We start from the raw sequence: 25,211 nt of genomic DNA, 5'->3' as shown, positions 1-25,211 counted from the left end.
TCACAGCTGGTTTGCAGAAAATGTTATTTTGTAAATAAATACATAGTTTTTTCTATCATGAATGAGTTTGCTAATTACTTTCTCAATTTACTGAAAGTTTGGTTTTGTTTACATTTTGTTTGCTTTAGTGAATATTTACTGTAGGAATCAACATCAGAACTGATTTTCTGATGTTTATGAAGTTCTGTTTCTCTTGCTGGTTGGTAAAAACATCCACCTTTTTCAAAGACTATAAATTCTAGACATTTTTCATTACTACTTCATGATTAAATGACATATTTGGTTAAATGACTTGGTTAAGTTTAAAGGTTTATAGATTAGGACATGGACTTGACTCAGTACTTGTCTTTACTTGGGACTTCACTTGACTTGTTGGTGCCACCTCTGGCAAAGGGCCTGGCTGTTTTTCTCATTAATGAATGAAATCATTATGTGAACAGCTTTTTGTACTCAGGTTTTCTTTGTCTAATTAATTATTTTTTGATTATCTCTAACATGCAAGCGAGATAAAAAAGAGAAGAAACAATAGGGCTTGGGGCAAATGTTTTTTTCACATCACTAAATGCTTGCTTGTCCTGTTTTGACAGACACATACATGTGACTCCCAGCCTCAGTACCTATTTTTTGACCTGGTGAAAATAATTTTTAAAATGTGGTCTAGATTCATCATAGCACAATAAAGAATGATTGTGTTTGTGTGTTTGTAGATTATATTATTGCCTATATGACGCAAAATGTGACTCTGCATCTGGACCAGCTGCTCTACCACATGCTTTGGTATGGGCTGGGCTGCTGTAACACACTTCTTCAATTATGGGTTTACTTTCCACTAAATACATAAGCAACGTTGCTTAGAGCTGGGAGGTGAAAATAAAAAAAAAACTCATCCTGTCATGTTTTCAAAGAAGTTATTCAGTATCTCGTCAATAGCAAAGCTCCAAACCAGAGATCTGCTGCTTTAACAGAATGGTTAGGCCAGCAACATTTCCATGTGTGAGAGAGGCTTTATCTGGAGCTAATTGAAATGAACATGAAAGGTGGACGACAGCATCTTTCTCAAGCGGGAACTGACAAGATTCTTATGTTCATAGAACTGGAATGCTATCAGTTATCAGACAGTCTGTCTACACAATGACATCCCTTATGTGTCTGCCATGTGTTCCTATTGTGTTTTCTCTGCCATACTGCGGTTGTGAAGTGCCAGCACAATAAACTCATTATGTTTCCATGTTCCTCCCATTCAGCAGGCAGCTCCCTGTGCTCCTCTGATGGATCCCCTTTAATGTGTCAACATCTTCTATAATGAAATACTACTGCAATATCAAGGTCGCAACCTGCTTGACTTCAAGGAATTCTCAAATTCTCCATCATGGATAGAGTGGCTGATTGCTTCATCTCACAGATCCCAACAGCCTGGGAATCTGGGAGACAGAAATAACGTAGATTGATGAATGATGGATGCAGTGGAACAGTGGTTGCGTTGTCTCTGTAATGAACTTGTTCCATTTGATTCATCATGCAGAACTGGGCAGAGATGAGAATTAACTCTTCAATCATCAAAGTCTAAGCCTTTTCACAATAAAACAAGAGCACATTTCAAATTACCTCTTCCTTCTTTTAAAAGGCTACAATGTATCTGAAAGGCAAATCCAGTAATGATCCAATACATGGTATTTCTTCATTTGATATTTTCTGTTAATTATATTGACCATTCTTTGGTAGATTCCTTGTCCATGGGAGATGTTAACCGACTTAACTTGTTGGAAATCTTGTGGATAAGCAGGGGCAGAATGTGTGGATTAAACCTACCAGTTAACATTTATCTGAGCAGGCCATCTACAGTGGTTTTTAAAATCATTCACACCCTGCCAAAATTCAAGGTTTTTGTTACCTTGATAAATTACACTGATGCATCATTTCAAAACTTTTCCACAAATATTATGAGAATATTGAGACAGGTCAAGAGACAGAGTAGAATCACATCAAAGAGTTGAGAAAAAAGGCTAGGGAACAGTGGTATTTCAGTAAAGGCCATGTCATCTTGTCCAGAATTTAGCTCAAGGAGACTCAGATAGCACAAAGAACTAGCAATAATCACAGACTGAACACAGATTGTCCTAAAACAATGTGAAAAAGATGTAAAATGTATGAGAGCTGTAGAGAAATGGACTTAATGAGCTACTGCAAATAATAAAGACAACAAGAATCCAAACTCCATTAGTTATTAAGGTAAACCTTGTTATGACTACAGAACAAGGAAACAATTTATGATATCAGTGTATAGTCTGTGTAAATGCAAAACATGCAATACACTTTAAGATAAAAACAAAAATCCTTATAATCTGTGTTTAGTATTATATATGTATAATATGTGATTTAATCTGTGATAAAGGAACTGTTTGTATCAACTTGTCTGCTTACAACCAGAATGTTTACTTAAGTTCTTCTAACTTAAAATAGCTGTTTTATAAATAAACTCTCAAAAATATTTAAAGGAGTTAGTATATAAAGATAAAAATAAAGAGCATTTTCAACAGAAGCATTTTAATTTGTTGCATGAACATGTTATTAAGTTCTATCTGAAGAAGTCAGTCTAAAATAAAATAAGAAAAGCTACTTTAACTTGCAAAATTGTTTGCACTTAACAACAGTGAAGTACTTATTGGTTAAACTTATTTGTCTAATGTGTATACTTAAAACTTTGAGAAAAGGAGGATGTGGACGTCCTTAGCAGTCAGACCACACCTAACAAGGTGAAGGGATGACACATTTGGCATTTTTCAAAGTTTCATTTAAGGCCTCATTACCTGGTTCTTAATGCTGAAGATAGTTCTTAATGACTTTGGCTGTATGTTTGGGTTCGCTCACTTAGCATTTTGTAAAGGAGTTTTTGTTGACACACACACACACACACACACACACACACATATATATATATATATATATATATGTAGATATATATGCCCAATGATGTTTATCAATCTTGACCTATTTGTTGGGCCTCTAGTCAGTCAGGGACCCTTGGAATTCTCCTTCCTATATGCTGCAGGTGCGCATGTTTCACCCTGGACAGGTCATAAGTCCATCACAGGGCAACACAGAGACACTTGGAACAAACTGAAACTATGAAGATTTTAAAGTCTATAATAAAAACACCTTATGGTAAGTCTAATAATTAACACTGGGACCCACGTTTACCACATGTGGATTTATGAGCGACGTTATGCAATAAAGGGAACAAAATGAATAGCCTTCAGATAAAACCTGACAAAAAAATCTTTGAGAAATCCGTAAGCAAGCATTCTTTGAGACATTCAGATGTGCTGCTGTCAATTAGCTTGTACCTATCTTGATGTGAAGATTTAACAACTTTAGAAAGTCTGGAATTCTAAAAATATGACTGGAAGAGGAGCCCTCAATGCTTTAACAGCTATGAAAATTCAAACTTGTGTGCTTCCGAAAATGCTTTTATTAAAACACCGTCCAATGTTCATATTTTCAATCAAGAAGGCAGCAGATGAAAGGGATGGTGTTGAAACATTGTCATTGTTTTTAGTTTCCAACCAAGAGGAGTGAACTCAGGAGAGCAATTTCCAGACAGCAAAAAGTGCTATGTGCCAAAGTAAAATAATACACAGAAGAATTAGGAAGGCCCCTATACCTGTAAGCCATGACGTCAAACATAAGTGCTTTTTGGTAGACTGAAGTGTCTTTGGAGCAGTTTTTCACTGTGGCTCAGGTGCTATAAACATCTCATCTCAGACAGCAAGGTTTAAGTAAGCTTTGCAGATGGAAAAACTGTAGGGACACAAGGTTGGTGAAAGTATTCCATAATATCCTAGATCCACAAACATTGCCTGTGCCAGGAACTGCATCTGTCTGAAAAATGATTCATTATCCGTGGTTTATGAAGATGTTCCTCTTGAATGAAATTCCTAAGCTCTGAAAGAGTGCGTTATTCAGTAACTCAACAGTGTACACACTCTTGTTCAAATGTTACGTTTTTGTAACATAAAAACAGTTTTGTCCACTGTGAATCATTTCAGAACCTTTTCTGCCTTTAATATGCAATGTATCCTGTATTATTCCACTGAAAAAAAAAACTGTATGTACATTTGCCCATTTGCATCTTCTATCAATAGCCATTTTAAAGCCATATTTTACAAAGCGGTTGCATAGGATCGAGATGATCTCATTGTGCAAAGATATAAGTTAGGAAAAGGATACAAGAAATCCACATCATTATATGTTCCATGGCACACATAATACAGTCATCAAAAACTGGAGAAGACATGCAACAACAGTGATGTTACAAAAACAATACTTTTCATCGTAACTGAAAAAAAGACAGGATGGAAATTCTGGGAAATTCTGGAGGCTGCCAAGAGCCTGTCAGCAACACTGAAGGAGTTGCAGAAATGTCTGATTAGTATTGGTTGTGTTCTTCATGTGACAACAATCTCATGCCTTCTTCAAATGTCTGAGCTAGGATTGAAAGACAAAAAAAACTTAGCAGCAGGATTTTTTTGAGCTCTGATGACCTACACTTGCACTTTTTGGTAAAATTCCCAAAGGTAAGTTTGGCACAAAAACAACACTATTCCCACTGTAAAATGTGGTGGTGGCAGCACCATGATATGGGGTTCTTTTCTTCAGATGAAACTAGACTTTTTGTGAAGGTGGATTAAATCATGAACACATCTAAATACCAGTCATCTTTGACTTAAATCCTTCTGGTGTCTGATAGAAAGCTAAAGATAAAGAGATATTTATTTTCTGTATCAAGTTCACAAAATATCTTTCACTAAAGATAAATCAAGTTTTGGAATGGGCTAGCCAGAGTGCTGAACTAAATCTGACATAATATCGGTGGGGTTTCCTGAAGTGGGCTTTGGACAACAGATTTTCTGCAAGGCAGATTGGGCAAATATGCTAAGTCAGGAAGTGGGATGCTGATAGACTCCTACTGAAGAAAACAGGATGTTGTAACTGAATCTGGTAGGAAACCAGGTGGTTGTTTCTTGTTTTTACGCTTCCCCCCTGAACAAACTGTTTTGTTTTCAGGTAAATTGTACAAGATGCATGGTGGCGCAGTTGGTAGCACTGTTGCCTTGCAGCAAGAAGGTCCTGGGTTTGATTCCTGGCTGACGGTCTTTCTGCATGGAGTTTGCATGTTCTCCCTGTGCATGCATGGGTTCTCACTGGGTACTCTGGCTTCCTCCCACAGTCCAAAGACAAGTCTGTTAGGTTAATTGGTCACTCTAAATTGCCCTTAGGTGTATGAATGAGTGTGGTTGTTTGTGTGTTGCCCTGTGACAGACTGGTGACCTGTCCAGGGTGTACCCTGCCTCTCACCCATAGACTGCTGGAGATAGGCACCAGCTTCCCTGCGACCCACTATGGAATAAGCAGTAGAAAATGATTGACTGACTGTACAAGATATAGGTCACAATATTTCTTCATGTAGTCATAGTGGCTTGATGCACTTACTCAACAGGTACAAAGTTACTGAAAGGAGATTTTTCTTTATTTAATGATTCTTAAACCACAGGGCCAATTTTCTAGCATTTGCAGCTTTCAGGAATACAAGTACATCTAAAAAAAATATATGTTGTTTCTCATCTCAGAAAATGAAACTCATATATTATATATATTCATTACAAATAAGAGTGAATATTTCAAGCCGCTGTCTGCAACTTTTGCCAGTGTAAAATTTGCAGACCCATGGTAGGACACAGTTACAGCAACTCTAGGCTTTCCTAATCAGTGCTTAAATGTATGTTTATATGTGTGTTGCTTTTCATTCAACACTCATTCTGTTGAGCAACCAACATCTATAGCTGGCGTGATCTCCTTAAAATAGGAGTTTGCTTTGAACGTGTAAGGCTCTGTCTATGTCAGTGTTTTGTGTTTACTTTTCACAGTCAGGTGTTTTTCTGTTCATCCAGGTCATTAGATAACTTCTGTTAGTTGTTTCGTCTGTGTGTTTATATTTTCCGATAGGTCAGTTTTTCCCTTGGTTTTGTTATTTAGTCTAGTTTCCTAGTTTTCTGCTCAGTTCCTCATGTCCCTGGTTTCTCTATGCTCATCAGTTTAATTAGACACATTTCCCTCAGTCTCCCTGCAGCCCTGATCCACACCTGTTCCAGATTAGTTCTGATCAGCCTGTTTCTCTGTTCATTGGCTCATACTTCACTTCCTTCAGTAAGTTAGCATCCTGGTTTTCATTGTTCCTCACTGGTTCCTCCCTGGTTCCTCCTCTTTGCATCCCTGTTGCTACCTGGCTCCATGTCCATGTCCCTGTTCTGGCTTACCCATGTAAGTTGTTATTATTATTATTAGAAGAAGAAACCTTTCTACTCACCATGCGGCTCATGAGCATCAGTCTGCACATTGGTCCAAACAAACCACAATGATTTATGATGTGCTGAATGCACGGTTTTCTGCCAATGTTTGAATATTAAGTGGTGATTGTCTTTGTTTACATTGATAATAGCCTTGTGGCATAGCCATTTGGTTGTGCATATAGCTACATGTTATGTTGGAGAATAGTCGTTAATGTGGTGTCCCTTTTATTTTAGGGAAAGACCCCGTTATTTTTTAGCAGTTTATTCCTTTTCTTCTATGGTTTATTTATGCGTGTTCTTCTGTCAGTGTTGCTCAGTATTGGGAAATATTTTAGTTGTATCTCCTTGCTGACTTTATTTTGCATTTATTTAACTTTTTTCCATTGTGTCTGCATTTATTCTTTTTCTCATACGTGTCATGACAAGGTTAAATGTAAATAATAAATTTTGCTTTTAGAATGTGAGAGGGTTACAGAACCCTGCTAAGAGAGCAGCAGTCTATTCTTTACTAAAGAGGGAGGAGGTCTCTATGGCATTTCTTCAGGAAGCCCATTTTGAGAAGAAGGATTCTACAAAATTTTGTAAGGAATGGGCTGGCCAGGTTTTTGCCAATTCTTACTCATTTTATGCCAGAGGGGTGGCAATTTGTATCGATTAAAAAAATACCTTTCACCGTAATACATTGTATTAAGACCCCTTAGGTCAATTTGTCAGGGTCTCAGGGACACTTTTCAGAATATTTCACTTTTATATTTCTACTGTCCTCTGGGGTATTCACCTGACTTTCTTTCAAAAGTGCTTTCAGAGTTTGTTGAAGTAGTTGCTGGTAATTTTAATTGTATTCTTGACCCCTCCATTGACAGGCTTCCAGTAAATGCCTTTTCTCTTTGGCCCGAAATTTGGTTTATTCTGATGTGTGGAGATGTTTACTTTCTTCAGATTTGGAGTTTACATTCTTTCCTTCTCCACATAGAAGCTTTTCTAGACTTGATTACTTTTTTATTCCCTCTATCAATATTTCTTGAGTTATATTGTGCTCTATAGACAACATTATACTTCCTGTTCATGCCAATGTTGCTCTATCTAAATTTTGGAGCCTGTCCTCCTCTCTTCTAAAAGATGACCGCTTTATTTCTCATCTATCTTCTGAACTGAAGATTTTCTTCTGCATAAACTCTGCATCTACAGACAACCCCTCGTTTCTTTGGGAGACTTGTAAGGCCTGCTGTAGAGGCTTGTTTATGTATGTGGCATCCAGGAAGTGACAGAGAAAGGTTCATATTAAGTATCTGCAATGGGAAATAGCTGATATGGAGAGAAGACATATTTCCTCTCCTCACCCTGATTTACTTAAAAAAATGTCAGCTTCTACAACTCCACTGAATACCCTGTTAATTCATAAAGCCGAATATTCTTTGAAATTTGCAAATCAAAAACTTTATGAATCCATAGACAAATCTGGTAAATACCTTGCAAATTTTGTCAAGAAGCACTCAGTTGCACAAACTACAGTTTCTGTCATGGGTGCAGACGGTGCCAGATGTTTAGATACAAAATCCATCAATGCCAATATAGCAACTTTTTATTTCAACTTGTACAGATAAGAGCAATCTTACAATGTTTTAGGCCTTTTAGACCATTTTTTTTCTCAGATATTAACCTTCCACAGATTACAGAAACCCAGAAACTGAGCCTTAACGCTCCATTGCCAGAGAGGAGGCTTTCTTGGCATTGAAGTCAATGCCGTCAGAGGAAGGCCCCGGGAACTGATGGATATGGGTATAAATACTACAAGGTCAGAATCAGAATCAGAAAAGCTTTATTGCCAAGTACGTTTTTGGACATGCAAGGAATTTGTTTTGGCGTAGTCGGTGCAATACAGTACAAATTAAACAGTATAAACATATCTACAATATAATATAAATATATGTGCACAGTTTTAAGTGAGTGAGAGTAAATATAGAGCAGTATTGGGTGCGAGAGCAGTACAACAGTGCAGGTGATCATTGTGCAAGTATGGCAGTGCAAGTAAAGCAGGAGTCCAAGCTGAGCGTTAATGTAACGCATATAGTTGCAAGTTACAAGTGTCCTGTCAGCAAAAAAGGGGGTGTGGGGGAAAGGGAGAATGTCAAGGTGGTTTCCGGGCTTTGTTAACCAGGCTGGTGGCAGATGGGAAAAAACTGTTCTTGTGGCATGAGGTTTTGGTCCGGATGGACCGCAGCCTCCTGCCAGAGGGGAGAGTCTCAAAGAGTCTGTGAACGGGGTGGGAGGGATCAGCCAGAATCTTCCCTGCCCGCTTCAGGGTCCTGGAGGTGTACAGTTCCTGGAGCGACAGTAGACTGCAGCCAATCACCTTCTCAGCAGACCGAATGACACGCTGCAGCCTGCCCTTATCCTTGGCTGTAGAAGCAGCACACCAGATGGTGATGGAGGAGGTGAGGATGGACTCAATAATGGCTGTGTAGAAGTGCACCATCATAGTCTTTGGCAGGTTGAATTTCTTCAGCTGCCGCAGGAAGAACATCCTCTGCTGGGCTTTCTTGATGAGGGAGCTGATGTTTGGCTCCCACTTGAGATCCTGGGAGATGATGGTTCCCAGGAAGCGGAAAGATTCCACAGTGTCAATTGTGGAGTCACAGAGGGTGATGGGGTCAGGTGGGGATGGGTTCTGCCTGAAGTCCACAACCATCTCCACTGTCTTTAGAGCATTGAGCTCAAGGTTGTTCTGGCTGCACCAGTCCAACAGATGGTCCACCTCCCATCTGTACGCAGACTCGTCACCATCAGAGATGAGTCCGATCAGGGTGGTGTCGTCAGCAAACTTCAGAAGCTTGACAGACTGGTGACTGGAGGTGCAGCTGTTGGTGTACAGGGAGAAGAGCAGAGGAGAGAGAACACAGCCTTGGGGGGAACTGGTGCTGATGGTCAGGGAGTCAGAGACGTGCTTCCCCAGCCTCACGCGCTGCTTCCTGTCAGACAGGAAGTCAGTGATCCACCTACAGGTGGAGTCGGGCACACTCAGTTGGGAGAGCTTCTCCTGGAGCAGAGCTGGGACGATGGTGTTGAAGGCAGAGCTGAAATCCACAAACAGGATCCTGGCGTAGGTTCCTGTGGAGTCCAGGTGCCGGAGGATAAAGTGAAGGGCTAAGTTGACTGCATCATCTACAGACCTGTTGGCTCTGTAGGCAAATTGCAGGGGGTCCAGGAGGGGGTCGGTGATGTCTTTTAGGTGTGAGAGCACAAGGCGCTCAAAGGACTTCATCACCACAGAGGTCAGGGCGACGGGTCTGAAGTCATTAAGCCCTGTGGTCCTTGGCTTCTTGGGAACAGGGATGATGGTGGAGGACTTGAAGCAGGCTGGCACATGACATGTCTCCAGTGAGGTGTTAAAAATGTCTGTGAAGACTGGAGACAGCTGATCAGCGCAGTGCTTCAGGCTGGCTGGTGAGACAGAATCCGGTTCAGCAGCTTTCCGGGGGTTCTGTCTCCTGAAGAGTTTGTTGATGTCCCTCTCCTGGATGGAAAGAGCCGTCCCCGGCGTGGGTAGGGGGCTGGTGGGGGGGAACTTCAGGGTGGGGGTTGGAGGTGCCAAGGCCCCTCTTGAGGTTGGGGAGGTGGGGGTGGTGGATTGTGGCTGCAGCTGTTGGGGGGTGTCATGGGGGATGGTTGCAGGACTGTCCCTTTGTCTTTCAAAGCGGCAGTAGAACTCGTTCAGGTCGTTGGCGAGGCGTCGGTCGTTGATGGAGAGGGGGGCTTTCGGCTTGTAGTTGGTGATTTGCTTGAGCCCTTTCCAGACAGACGCAGAGTCGTTGGCTGAGAACTGGATTTGGAGCTTCTCAGAGTACAGTCGTTTGGCCTCTTTCACTGCCTTGCCAAACTTGTACTTAGCCTCTCTGTATATGTCTTTGTCCCCACTCCTGAAGGCCTCTTCCTTATCCAGTCTTAACCTTCTGAGTTTAGCTGTGAACCAGGGTTTGTCGTTGTTGTAACTCACCCTGGTGCATGATGGTACACAGCTGTCCTCATAGAAGCTGATGTAGGAAGTCACAGCCTGTGTACTCGTCCAGACTGTTGGTAGACTGTTGGTAGTAGTCCTGAACACATCTCAGTCTGTACAGCCTAAACACGCCTGGAGATTCTCCACAGCCTCACTGCTCCACGTCCTCACAACAGGTTTGCAGAGCTTTAGTTTCTGCCTGTATGCAGGAATCAGTTGGACCATGATGTGGTCGGATTGGCCCAGTGCAGCACGTGGGACGGCGTGATAAGCGTCTCTGATGGTGGTGTAACAGTGATCCAGAATGTTGTCTTCTCTGGTCGGACATTTAATAAACTGTCTATATTTGCGGAGTTCGTGGGTGAGATTACCTTTGTTAAAGTCGCCAACGACGATAACTAAGGAGTCCGGGTTGGTCCGCTCCACACTCAGTATCTGGTCGGCGAGCATGAGCTGTGCGACCTGCACGTTAGCTTGCGGCGGGATGTAAACACCGACCAGGATGAACGAAGCGAACTCACGGGGGGAATAGAAAGGCTTACAGTTTATGATGAAGGATTCCAGGTCTGGAGAACAGTGCTGCTGAATCACTGTCACGTCGTTGCACCAACCACTGTTGAGGTAGAAACAGATTCCTCCACCTTTCGCTTTGCCGGAGAGTTCCGTGTCTCTGTCTGCTCTGTAGAGATGGAATCCGGTATTAATCCACACAGCCACATCTCCGTGAAGCACAAAACTGCCGATGAATAAAAGTCCCTGTTTTTCCCCGACAGCAGTTGTAGTTCCTCAATTTTGTTGGGAAGTGAGCGCACGTTAGAGAGAAATATTCCAGGTAACGGTGTTTGTAGTCCACACTGGCAAAGACGTACCAGCACCCCAGCCCGTTTCCCTCTCTTCCGGCGTTTCACCGCGTGAGCAAAGGTGAGCGCACCTTTGACCAGAATGTCCAAAAATTCCAGAGCAATAGGCAGAAAAGGGAGAAATAACTCCTCTGGTGTAGTAGCCCTGATGTTCATGAGTTCTTCTCTGGTGAGAGAGCTCCGGGTACCATCACAGAAGACCATTTTAAAGCAAAAAACAAAACAAAACAATGCGCACCGACAGGCCGAGGCGACCATCTTCGGCGCCATCTTAGATGTAAGATCTAAGGTGTTTGTTGATATTATTTTAGACCCTTTGCTAGCCATGTTGCATCATGCATTCACATCTGGTGTCCTTCCTCTTTCTTTAAGAGAGGCAAGCATTCGCTTATTTTTTAAGAAATTACAAGATTCTGAAAAGTGTACTTCTTATGGACCTATCACCTTGCTTAACACAGGCCTAAAATTACAAAACTTTGGCATTATGGTTGCAAAACCTGCTCCCTGAAATAATTTGCTCTGATCAGATTGGTTTTATTAAGGGTTGAAATTCTTGTGATAATATGAGACAACTACTTAATATTATTCAGTTACTCCGTGGCTCCGAAGACCCAGATTTAGTGGTTTCTCTAGACGCCAAAACAGCCATTGACTGCATAGAATGAACATATTTTATTTTTGTTCTTGAAAGATTCAGCTTTGATACTTTTCTTAGGTGGATTCAGATTTAATATAATCTTCCACTATGTCTGTCACAACAAATGGTCTCAAATCTGATCTTCTATTCTGAGGAAATAGGCAGGGCAACCTGTTAAGTCCACTGCTCTTTAATCTTGCCATTGAATCTTTAGCTCAAGCAATTAGACAGAATAAATTATTATCTGTCATCTCTGAATGGAAGGGGAATATAAAATTTTGCTTTGTGCAGATGATGTGCTGATATTCATGTCTAATTCCCGATCCTCTACTGTGACTCTGATTCACACCATTGCTTTGTTTAGTGAGTTCTCAAGATTTAGAATAAAAGTTTCCAAATCAGAAGCCATGCTACTTCGGTCCTTATAATCTGTATCTGAATTTTCTGCACCTTTTCCATTACGCTGGTCTTCTTCTGGATTTATCTATCAGGGTGTAACTATAACATCATAGTTTGAATTATTGTACAAAGCTAATTATACACCTCTCCTGGATGCCACAAAAGCAGATTTAGACTGATGGGCTTCTTTACCTTTATCATGGATTGGCAAGTTTCCTCTCATGAAAATGTGCATTTTACCCAGATTACTTTACCCAATACAGATGATACCTTTTTTAATTGACAAACAAGGTTATCAAGTTGCTCGAAGGATGGCTGAGTTCCTTTTTTCTGGAGTAAAAGGAAACCCACATTAAAAACTGTCTAAACTTCAAAGACCTTGCTCTGATGGGGATCTTGGAATGCCTAATTTCAGACATAACCATTTAGCAGTACACTTACGTGTGATCACACACTGGTTTAAAAATAATGCCAATTCGGTCTGGTTAGAAATTGTGTCCTCAGTGTAGTTGCCCTCTTTGGAACCTCCTTTTTGTGAATAATTTGGTCAAATATGTATGTTCTAATCCCATTTCTTTAAATACTGTGAAGGCTTGGAAAATGATTTGTAAACTAGAGGGTAACTGTAAGAGTACTTCCCACTTACTCCAATTTTAGATAATCCAGATTTTATGCCTTGGTTGTAAAGAGAGGGGTTTTGAACGGTAGTCTGAGAAAGGGCTACCAGGGTATTGTCTTTTATTCAGGTACAGCAAAAAAGTTGAGTTACTAAGAACAGACTTTTTCAGATGTTTGCAAATTAGGCATTTTCTTAGAGATGCATAACTGTAGCTAACGAGTTATCTATTATAGAGAAAGTAATTTGTTCATATAATGCTAATTTATCTCTATTTTACAAAGCTATACTCTCTATGATTTCCTCTTTGACAGTTTTTACATAAATGGCTTGGGAGAAGGATATGGGCATTTTCATAGATCCTGAGGTCTGGGGTGAGGTGTGGAAAAATGCTGCTAAAGTTTTCATCTGCAAGCGGACAAAATCAATTTAGTTTAGAATTTTGCAACGGATTTATATTACACCCATTATCAAAAATAGGATGGATCCAAACTTTTCTTCACTTCGCTGGAAATGTAAGACTGAAGTCGGTGACTACTTTCATTGTCTATGGTTGTGTACAAAGATACAAAACTATTGGTCTGGTGTGGTTAAAGACATATCTTCTAATTCTAATACACCCATACTCCTGGACCCCAAATGTCTTCTCCTTGGGCTTTCATGACCCTCGTATCAATTTCAATAACAAGCGACTTTTTAGTTTGTTGATTATTACTGCAAGAAATAGCATTTTGGTTTTTTGGATTAAATACTCTGATCCCACCAAGAAGACAACAGGAGAGAGGTCCAACTTTTTTCTGGAGCAAATATTTTTGTTTTGTATTGCTTATATCTTATAACATGCTGTACATGTTTTCATTTTAAAAATGTCATTATGATTACTATAATTCAAATGATGTTTCAAGAGCCTTGAAACATCGCTGTTCTGTGGTTCCCCACATCCAGTGCATAATGCGTGTGGGCAGAGTGCACGGGTGGCCACACAGGGCACCAGTCTATAAGGTCTACAGCAACATCGAGCTGGGCTACAAGGCTAGGTCACTACCACACCCGGGCCACTCTGAGCACTCTGTTTTTAATTCCTTCTTATGCTCCCTTAAGGAAATTTGGTCTTACCATCACAAAAACGTTTTAAACTTGGCCTAATAATGCCTTCCAACAGCTGCAGGACTGCAGACCAATTAGGAGATTTTTTGTAGGCCAAGAGCTGGAGGTGTTCACAGACAGTGTTTTATGTTACATCAAGACCTCCATAGATAAAGGTATTGTGGAAAAATGCACCCAGATCCACCCAAATAAGAAGCCCTGGAAGCCCGGGGAGGTCCAGCAGTTGTGAGACAGAGAAACACCACCTTCAGGTAAATAAATGCACAGCACAGCCTGAGCAAATCTGAAGAGAGGCAAGGCAAAGAGCATGTCAGACTATCAGAGGAGGATCGAGGACCACCTGAACAGCAACAACAGTAGGCAGGCGAGCTAAACCACTTCCCTGCCCGCTTTGAGGTGGTGCCACCACAGGCAGCTGTACTACACCCTACAGCCCACAATGGCTTCATTCTCACTTTGGAGGAGTATGAGGTGAGCCGCATGCTGCAGACAGTAAGGCTGAAGAGGGCTCCTACACCCGACGATATCCCAGGACAGGTGGTGAGCGACTGCACTGACCAGCTGGCAGAAGTCAGCAGGATTTTTATCCTGTCCCTGTAGCAGCCCACTGTCCCACGCTGTCTGAGATCCTCCATCATTGTCCCTCCACCCAAGAAACCACACATTTTTAGCCTTAATGACTACCAGCCAGTTGCACTGCCACCCATGGTCATGAAATGTTTTGAACATCTCGTAAGGGCTCTCATTCTATTACTCCTCCCCAAAACTTTCAACCCCACCAGTTTGCCTACAGGGCTATTAGCTCTGTAGGCAAACTAGTGGGGGTCTGTATGACTGTAGCAGGAGCCACAGTTCTTCAAGCTGCACTGTTCCATCTAGAACCGTGGTAGGCTACATGCGACTTCTTTTTGTGGACTCGGCTTAGCATTCAGCACCATCATCCCACACAGATTTGTGGACAAACTGAGGGAAATTGGATTGTCACTCCACCTGCATGTGGATCCCCAGCTTCCTGTTGGGTCACAGCCAGAGGGTCAACATAAATCTTCAGCCCTCAGTATCAGCACAGGCTGGGTTGTGTGTTGAGCCCCCTGCTTTACACCCTCTACACCTATGACTGCACTCCACCCCCTGCTCACTATAACACCATTGTCAAGTTCGCAGATGACACAAAAGTTGTGGGGCTCATCTCTGGAGGGGATGAGTCTGCCTATAAGGACAAGGTGGAGCGGCTGACAGCATGATGCCCAGAGAAAAACTTGCTGTTCAAAATTTCCAAGACCAAGGAGATAATAGTGGAATATAAGAAAAAAGAGAACCCCTTTCCCCACTTATCACCACTGATCATCAGCGAGGACTGTATGAAGAAGGTGCTCTGGAAAAATAACATCACACAGAGACTGCTGGTGTGCCTTTATCAGTGCTCTATTGAGAGTCTAATGACCTAGTGCATCTGTGTGTAGTACACCAGCTGTACAGTGGCTCCAGATTGGCATTAATGTGGCCCAAAAGATCAGTGGCTGCCCTCTCCCCAAATTTGAAGAGCTCCGCAGTTCCTGATGTCCCCTAAAAGCCCATAACATCATAAAGGAAACTCCTCGTGCTCTGTTTTGAACTGTTACCATCAGGCAGATGCTACAGATCAATCAAAGCACAGAAAAGCAGATTCAAAAACATATTCTATCCTACAGCAATAGCTATACTTAATAAAGCCAGAATGTAAAAGGAGATGCAATAATGGTAAAGTCCAATCAGTATAGATATGTGCCTACATGTGTTTTTTATTTTATATTTTCAACAACTGCTTCTGTGTTTCTTTTTTACAGAAATACATTTTTTGCTCATGCAAAAACCAGAGTTTTTATTTATTTTTTCAGTTTTGTTGTTCTTTCTGATTTATTTCTTGCAATTGTAATTATTATGGCATACAAATAATGAAAACTCAAAATTAGAATGTTGTGAAAAAGTTAAATATTGGAAACTCACACCCTAATTAACTAATTAACTGCAAATGTTTCCCTAACCTCTAAATGGTCTCTCAGTCTGGGGCAGCAGGCTACACAATCATGGGGAAGACGGCTGACTTGACAGATGTCCAGAAGACCGTCATTACCACCCTCTGCAAGGAGGGTTCCAAATGCACAAGGAGTGAACTGAGGCTGGAGTCAGACACTTCCCACAGACAAATCCAACGCATGGGACACAATCGTATTCCTTGTGACAATCTACAAGTTGGTTCAATGACAATGATGCTACTGTGCTTAATTGGACAGCAAACTTACCTGGCCTGACCCCCACAGAGAATAGGAAGAAAAAAAGAGGAAGAGACAATAAACCCAACAATGCAAATGACCTGAAGGCCTTTATTAAAGCAACCTGGACTTCCCTAAAACCTCGGCAGTGCCACAGGCTGATCGCCTCCATGCCACACCACAGTAATGCAGTTATTAATGCAAAAAACCCTCAACCAAGAATCTAGTGGATAGAAATGAACATACTTTTCAAAAGCCTGATATTTCTGTTAATTTTTTATAATTGATTTTATGTAATCTACTTTTCTGAGACATTGAAAATGGGATTTTCATCTTCTTTAAGCCAAAATCAGCCATATGTCTGCCATAAAAGGCTTGAAATATGCAATGAATCTATTTTAAAGCTATTCAATAATACGTCTATGTAATATGAGTTTCAGTTTTGAAAATGAGTCACTAAAAATATTAAGCTTTTTTCACATTATTCTAATTTTTGGAGATGCAGCTTTATGACAACAAAGACAATATTGACTACTTGCATCTAAAGCCTTGTTGGGGCTATCATGGAGGGGTGATGAAATGAAATAAAGCGATTTCAGAGTGAAAGGTGGAATTAAGCTTATAAAACTGTTTTCCAGATGAGTTGCAGAAGTGTCTTTGACAACGTTACACCCTCATGAGGTGATATTTTTGACTTGGTGGTAAACATAATTACATTTTCATTTCATTGCTTTTGTCCTGAGTGAACAATTTCTAACCATGTTAAAGAAAGGCCGGCGGCATGAAAAGATCCTCTGTGACTTCATATAATAAATCATCTTCAGGGCCGTCGGCCACTCCATTATTCATGATTATTGCTTTGATGAAGGTCTCCTTAAATTTGCTGTGGCATTTATATTTTTGCTCTTTTCTTTCCATGGACGTTGATGGGTCACTATCATGTGTGAAAATAAAAGGCAGGTATTACTACAGGTATGAGCCATGGGATCCATTATGACCAAAAACACATTAAAAGACATTTCAAAGCAAATTACAGCAGGTGGAGAAGAGTTCTCCCTCTGGGCAGGCACAGGGATCTGTAATGACAAGCAAACCAAATCTTAGCCTTGCCTGGATTGATTAAGTCACCTTCCGTCATACACAAACACAATAAGCCAAGTCCGGTTCATTTCTGCCACGTTCCTCCTCCCCTGACACCTCCACCCCTTTACTTTCATTTCCCCCTTCCCAAAACTCCCTACCTTTATCACCTTCTGTCTTTAATCTCCCCTTCACTACTTCAAAATGCTGCTCCAAAAGGGTGGAAGGGTTCAGAGGAGCAGAAGACATGTGGTGCAAAAGGATATGTGTGCAAAGTTAGAGTGAAAAAGTGACAGTGCCTGAGGCAGAAATGTTGAGATAATGGTTTCATTTGGAGAGATTGTGATGAAGCCCTTGAAGGAAAAATCCCCAAGGATGGTGGGATAAGTTACGTCTCTCTTTTCATTTCGCTGCCACTGGATCATGCAGTCCTTAAAGCCTTGGGAACACTGGAACCTCTGCTTTAACTAACCCTGACAATCACAGTTACAGGGAAAGAAAACCGTCCCGCTGCACACCCTTATGCCTGGAGACAGCTTTACCACCTAAGACACAAACACAGACAAGCTCCCACATTAAAGACCACAATAGGCATAAAAGCCCCTAAAATAGGAAGATGAGAAATGAACATTCAATCACGACCAAAGGTTACATTTTCTATGTTAAGCCAAAACGTTAAAAGCATTGATGTCCAAACAAGTGCTACATTAAAACAGTGGGAGGAAACATGACCTTATTTATTAACTGCTCCTAACTGAGTATCCAAAAAGAAAGGGAAATAGGTAGTGACAAAAACACTTCATAAATATTCATAAAGGCTGTAAAAAGTGGGTAATCATTTCACCTTTTACGCATAATGTAGCTTACTTATCTCAAACATTACCATGCATTTGGAGGAAATTGTTCCCCATTTGATGGAACTTGTCTTTCTGGCTGCAATTGTGTAGAAACAAAAACTAATGTTTCCGGAGTGTTTTGCCCAAAATCACACTCATGTCAAACAACAGACACTCTTCCCCACCTGTTTTTCATTTTAAATGCACACCACAACAACAGGCATCAACACCACATTTGAGCGGGCAGAGGTAGGCTTGGGGTTTTCTCACTCCCCTGTTTGCCATCTGGTGTTGGAGGCAGGGAGCGGGCCTTCTGGTCGGGATCTGCGCTGGTGTTGGGGTTTGATTCTTGAGGGTTGTCTGGTGCTTGGGCTGGCTTTTCAGCCCTCTCGGGATCGTTTGGATTGCCTTGGATCTTTGTCCCTGGCTTTGGTGCCCGGTCTGTCGATTGGGGGGGGTCTCTGACAAGAGGGTCTTGGCCAGGCAGCGTGCAGTGTTGATTGAGATGTGGCTTTGCTTTGGTAGAGGGGCGGGCTGCTTGGTGCATCGAGGTGTGCCCTATGGGAGAGTGGGTGGCATCCTGGGGTACCTCCGGTGTTTGGGTATGGGGTTGGCGGGGCGGAGATCCGGACCAGGTTCAGGTGCTGGGGCAGTCTGCCTGTCTCCACCCCCGGAGGGAAGGGGACCACCTTCTGGGTCCTGGGGCTGGTTGTCCCTATGGGGTATCGGCACCTGGAACTGGGAGTATAGAGTATGTATGGGGAGTGTGAGTAAGGGTCCATTGTCGTTTGTCTTTACGTTGGGTCCGTGGGTGTGAGTGTTTTTATGTGTACACACCAGGATGGGAATGAGTGATTGTGACTAACTCTGTGCTCCACTAAGCAGCCAGAGATCATGTGATGCCAAGTCACTGATGTAAATTCGTATTCTCATATAAAAGAAATCGTGTTCACAAACTGTTATAGCATATTGTATTCATAAGGAATAAACCACAACTGAAAACATGAACTTTGTGTTTGTAATTTCTTGAAGCTGTAACATTTTATTTTGTATTCTTATAGAGAAAATATACAATACCTCTTTTGGATTTTACTTATGCACAACTATTGACTAATATGCACACATTTCTGTATTTACATACACATTGTTTTTGACAGCGTTCTTACCCCATATGCATCACTTTTTCGGTCATGGTTTCAACCATCTTTAATCAACTTGTTTATATTGTACGTAGCCCATTAGTCTTCGTTATTCTTTAATTTTGCTTGGTAGTTTATTTGGATTGTTTTAGCATGGTAAAGAGTTTGTTCATTGAAATATGTTTGACTTTGAGTTGACTTATTTTTGTTTATAAATTCTTTGATTTTAAGAAATTGTTTGAATTCATTCCATGTGTGTGCAGAGTTTTGCTGTTCAATAATGTCAGAGCTTGGCTCACCCTTTTCGATTTTGTCCAAATACCACCCCCTTACTGGGCTGGTATTCACAGGACATCCCTTAACAGACCGAAATATTATTTGATAAAATATTAAAGTATTAATATTAAATAATATATTCAGATTCATAGTCACAACTATATGGTCTGATAAGTCCAGATTTACCCTGTTCCTGAGTGATGGGTGCATCAGGGTAAGAAGAGAGGCAGGTACAAGCCTGTGGGGGCAGTGCTATGATCTGTAGTTGCTGCAGTTGGTTAGGTTCAACAATGGTATGTGTTCAAAGAATGAGGTCAGCTCACTACCTGAATATACTGAATGACCAGGTTATTCCATCAATGGATTTTTTTTCCCCTGATGGCACGAGCATATTCCAAGATGACAATGCCAGGATTCATCGGACTCGATTTGTGAAATAGTGGTTCAGCCACCCCTGTTTTCATTTACAAATGTCAATAAGGAGTGAACAAAAATATACAGTCTCTCCCTTTTTAATAGTGAAACACATGCACATGCAGTGAAACACATGCACATGCACACACTCCTCTTAAATAATATGCGTGAAGCTGTAGCAACAAATTACATGGTGTTACTGCTTTAGTTGGAAATGCATTTTCTTTGATATGTTGATGTCTCAAAGAGTTGAGTGTGAGATGAAGATGGAGTGAAAATCTACAGGTATAAGCACTGCTAACCATGCGTGCAGGCAGACAGCAGAGGAACTCCCTGCCGGAGCAAATATAGACATGGGGATTAGTTAACAAGGCGGGGGAGCACTTCAACAATGGAAAGATATGGACCAGAGGTTGAAGGCCACTCGCTGAATGGAGACCCACACAAAGAAACCAACCAGCAGTCAGGCAGTTTCCTCTATAATCCACTCTCACTGGACAGCCCTTCTTTCAACACATCAACACAACTAAAGCATGTCACCACATACAACCTGTATACAAACTGGTATACGGACAATAATCAGAACTAATACAGACAGCTAGTTCCTGTTAATAAAACCTAAAAAAATAACTTGAAATAAAAATACAAATTTTATAAATTCAATTTATTCCCAAATGAAAGTATTAACTCAAAAATGCAAATGAAAGGAACAGCAAAAATATTTTCTAAACTAGTATAAGACTATTTGAACCACGTTTGACTTTGTTTTTAAAAGTCGTTCATAATAGTGATAATTGCCCTGTTACTGGCTTGTTATAAACCGACTCTTGCATTCGCCTTTATCTGTCTGTAAAACACAATCAGATAATGTTTCCCCAGCCAGGCGCGTAGTTAAACCTTCTCTGTGAGCTTCTAGCCGGATTTGCATCATAATTTGAAAATATCTGGTCCTTTTACTTCAGTCAAAATAAAAGCATTTAATCCTAATGTAGCTGAACACATTAAAAGGTCCTTCAGATCATCACATTGATCTCATTGCTGCAGCCAGTCTTATAGTCTAGTTCTACATGTAGACAGAAAAAAGTATTGCTCAATAAACCAGGAAAATATCTCCTGGTGCCAGTAAGACATAGTAGATGCTCAAGGCACCACCAGCTCAGAATCCGTAAGCCTGCCTCATCAGGAGGAGCTTAAAGAGGAGCTGGTTGTCTGAGACATATGCCAGATTGTTTTGCTCATGTAAGCTGTAACCAAGCTCTCATTTCTTTTCATTCCTTGCTCCTCGAAGCTTTGACACTTCAATCTGCTTTTTGGTTCCTAACTTACCTACGGAGAACATCTACCTGTCATCCTACAATGGCTGTGTGTAGGTGTTTTGTGTTTGTGCTGTGTTTCTGCAGGGTGTGACTGGAAGGTACAGCCGCAACATGGGTTTCTCGTTCAGCCCAATCCCCATGGCTTCTTAAGGAGCAGGAACCTGGAGGGAGTCGTCAGCCTGTTGCCTCTGCCAGCGTGGTAACCTGACTGTGTTCAGCAGTTCTCTGCATTTCCTAAGCCTGCTCTAATCGAATTTCTTGTCCTTCTTTACAGATCTGATCACTTGGTGACAGTGTCCTGGATTCCAAGCTCTTGTTCTCTCAATGCTCCGGCGAGTTCTGGAAAATACTCCCTGCCGCTCCAACCAATAGCCTCCCTTCCTTTCTTACCTCCAGTCCGGCAGCTCTGAGATCACCTTATGGAAACACCGAACCATTGCTCACCTACCTGTCCAACCTCCAGCACCATGTACTCAGCTGAAGCACTGGCACTTAACGATCACAAAGAGAGAACGTCAGCACTGTGAAACTCCGTGGTACTCCTGCCAAACTCAGCCTCTGTGGGGCAGATTTACCACCTCCAACAAGCCATCATCCACAACCAACAGTAAACTACCTCAACCGTATCCTGCTCTACTCTCCATAACATCCTCCGAAAAACAATAACCTCTCTCCTATACTTCTCAGTACCAATCCAGATCCCTCCAGCAGCTCCAGTCCGTATTTTACCTTGTTTTGTACATATTCCAAATGAACTGTTAAACTGCTGTTGAGTTTCCGTAATTGTGTCCACACTCAGTCGGTAAAGCCAACATTATGATACTACCTGGATCCCTCTCCTTCTCTCTGCTTCTTCTCTGTCAGCCCTCCCGTTAACTGCTGTCAGAATCCTAGAACCAGAGTCTTATCCTAATCCATGTCAGCTGTGTACTTATTTTTGCATTTAACTGAATTTACTTAATTTTGTATTTAATTTAGCCAAAATGTGTGTTTTTGACTTGAGTGTCATTTCTAGTAAGGTACTTCAAATTGACAGCCATATGATTATTGATAAAACGTTTGCATACATGTAGTATGCATCAATGCCATGCCATAACGATGAAGTAATTAATGGAAAAAGAAGCTGTTCTATACTGAGAGCAAATGAACATACCTTTTCAGAAGCCTGACATTTCTTTTTAAAATAGAATTTGTTCATTGATCTAATATAATATTTGTAATTTTCTGAGACATTTAATTTTGGGTTTTCATTACCTGTAAGCCATAATTATCAAAATTACAAGAAGTAAATATTAAATATTTCACCCCATGTGTAATAAATCTATATATTGAGTTTCCCTTGAGTAACAAAAACATTGAACATTTTCATAACATTCTTTTTTTTTTTTTTTTTTTTAGATACACCTGTACATGCCTATCTCCTCCACTGTTAGCACTTTGGGACACTTTTATGTAGACAGACGGCTTGCTTTTCATGTAGGTTTCATCTACAGGTCCTTCTCAAAATATTAGCATATTGTGATAAAGTTAATTATTTTCCATAATGTAATGATGAAAATTTAACATTCATATATTTTAGCTTCATTGCACACTAACTGAAATATTTCAGGTCTTTTATTGTCTTAATACGGATGATTTTGGCATACAGCTCCTGAAAACCCAAAATTCCTATCTCACAAAATTAGCATATCATTAAAAGGGTCTCTAAACGAGCTATGAACCTAATCATCTGAATCAATGAGTTAACTCTAAACACCTGCAAAAGATTCCTGAGGCCTTTAAAACTCCCAGCCTGGTTCATCACTCAAAACCCCAATCATGGGTAAGACTGCCGACCTGACTGCTGTCCAGAAGGCCACTATTGACACCCTCAAGCAAGAGGGTAAGACACAGAAAGAAATTTCTGAACGAATAGGCTGTTCCCAGAGTGCTGTATCAAGGCACCTCAGTGGGAAGTCTGTCGGAGGGAAAAAGTGTGGCAGAAAACGCTGCACAACGAGAAGAGGTGACCGGACCCTGAGGAAGATTGTGGAGAAGGGCCGATTCCAGACCTTGGGGGACCTGCGGAAGCAGTGGACTAAGTCTGGAGTAGAAACATCTAGAGCCACCGTGCACAGGCGTGTGCAGGAAATGGGCTACAGGTGCCGCATTCCCCAGGTCAAGCCACTTTTGAACCAGAAACAGCGGCAGAAGCGCCTGACCTGGGCTACAGAGAAGCAGCACTGGACTGTTGCTCAGTGGTCTAAAGTACTTTTTTCGGATGAAAGCAAATTCTGCATGTCATTCGGAAATCAAGGTGCCAGAGTCTGGAGGAAGACTGGGGAGAAGGAAATGCCAAAATGCCAGAAGTCCAGTGTCAAGTACCCACAGTCAGTGATGGTCTGGGGTGCTGTGTCAGCTGCTGGTGTTGGTCCACTGTGTTTTATCAAGGGCAGGGTCAATGCAGCTAGCTATCAGGAGATTTTGGAGCACTTCATGCTTCCATTTGCTGAAAAGCTTTATGGAGATGAAGATTTCATTTTTCAGCACGACCTGGCACCTGCTCACAGTGCCAAAACCACTGGTAAATGGTTTACTGACCATGGTATCACTGTGCTCAATTGGCCTGCCAACTCTCCTGACCTGAACCCCATAGAGAATCTGTGGGATATCGTGAAGAGAACGTTGAGAGACTCAAGACCCAACACTCTGGATGAGCTAAAGGCCGCTATCGAAGCATCCTGGGCCTCCATAAGACCTCAGCAGTGCCACAGGCTGATTGCCTCCATGCCACGCCGCATTGAAGCAGTCATTTCTGCAAAAGGATTCCCGACCAAGTATTGAGTGCATAACTGTACATGATTATTTGAAGGTTGACGTTTTTTGTATTAAAAACACTTTTCTTTTATTGGTCGGATGAAATATGCTAATTTTGTGAGATAGGAATTTTGGGTTTTCATGAGCTGTATGCCAAAATCATCCGTATTAAGACAATAAAAGACCTGAAATATTTCAGTTAGTGTGCAATGAATCTAAAATATATGAATGTTAAATTTTCATCATGACATTATGGAAAATAATGAACTTTATCACAATATGCTAATATTTTGAGAAGGACCAGTATGTGTTTGGCAGCTACTCCTACCCCTGAACTTTTCTGCAGAAAGGCTCTGCTGAAGTTCCCTAAACCAACCGACAGCCAGTTTTAACACCACACACTGTGACTGATATTGGTGTGTGCATACATTTTACTTCACAGTTTCCCCTCGAAGTGATTAATGATTATTGGGTTCTAGATAGCTTTCATATCTAACCATTTCTTTTCAGTACTACTGTTACTTCTGTTAACAGTATTTATAATTTTTTTTTTTTAAAGGTGAAACTGAATTACTCTTTGAAGACCAGAGCAAAGACCAGAGAAAGTAAAAATAAAGACTTGCTGTCAGAAATTTTGTTTCTGTATTTTTACAAAATAGTATTTTCATCTATCAGCTGGCACATCCGTTCAGCTTTGTGGGGTTTCTATTAAACACATAAGAAAAAGTTAGTTTTATGCCTCTTGGGTTTTAATTCTTTGACCTGATCATAAGGTGCAGACAGAAAGAGAACAGGCGGGCATTTTGGTGACAAAGACCTCCCAGGAGAGCTGTCGAAGACATATGTAGGACAGAGAACAGATTAAAAATAGATGAGATAAAAATAATCGAAGCAAGAGTTTAGTGACACTTTGAACACATAGCTGCTCTGCTTGGTTCCTATTGAATGAAACAGTCCCTTTAGTAATGGAACAGGCAAGTTATTGTGTTTGTTTTTGACATAAAACCAAAAAGTCAGGGAGAACAATAAAAGTAGTAACAGAGGGGACAGTGTGAGAAAGGATAAAGCATGATTGGAGGATGGAATTGTCATTACCTCTTAATATTCAACAGTATATGTTCATCACTTTTGTATCTAAA

The 25,211-nt window shown here is 41.1% G+C and overlaps 1 protein-coding gene and 1 long non-coding RNA gene across 4 annotated transcripts in view; one reads left to right on the top strand and one right to left on the bottom strand.

Moving 5' to 3' along the window:
• The window catches only part of grik2 (glutamate receptor, ionotropic, kainate 2), a 559,972-nt gene that overhangs the window by 457,793 nt on the left and 76,968 nt on the right, over positions 1-25,211 (bottom strand). The window lies entirely within an intron of this gene.
• Positions 6,224-22,883, top strand: LOC124865523. Its single transcript, XR_007037614.1, has 3 exons — positions 6,224-6,318; positions 21,361-21,475; positions 21,551-22,883. It is a non-coding gene; the product is annotated as an uncharacterized LOC124865523 (long non-coding RNA).

The sequence above is a fragment of the Girardinichthys multiradiatus genome, chromosome 3 (genome assembly GCF_021462225.1).
Source record: "Girardinichthys multiradiatus isolate DD_20200921_A chromosome 3, DD_fGirMul_XY1, whole genome shotgun sequence".
Lineage (NCBI taxonomy): Eukaryota > Metazoa > Chordata > Actinopteri > Cyprinodontiformes > Goodeidae > Girardinichthys > Girardinichthys multiradiatus.
Note: the sequence above shows the minus strand (reverse complement) of the source record. Positions and strands in the feature narration are given on the sequence as shown.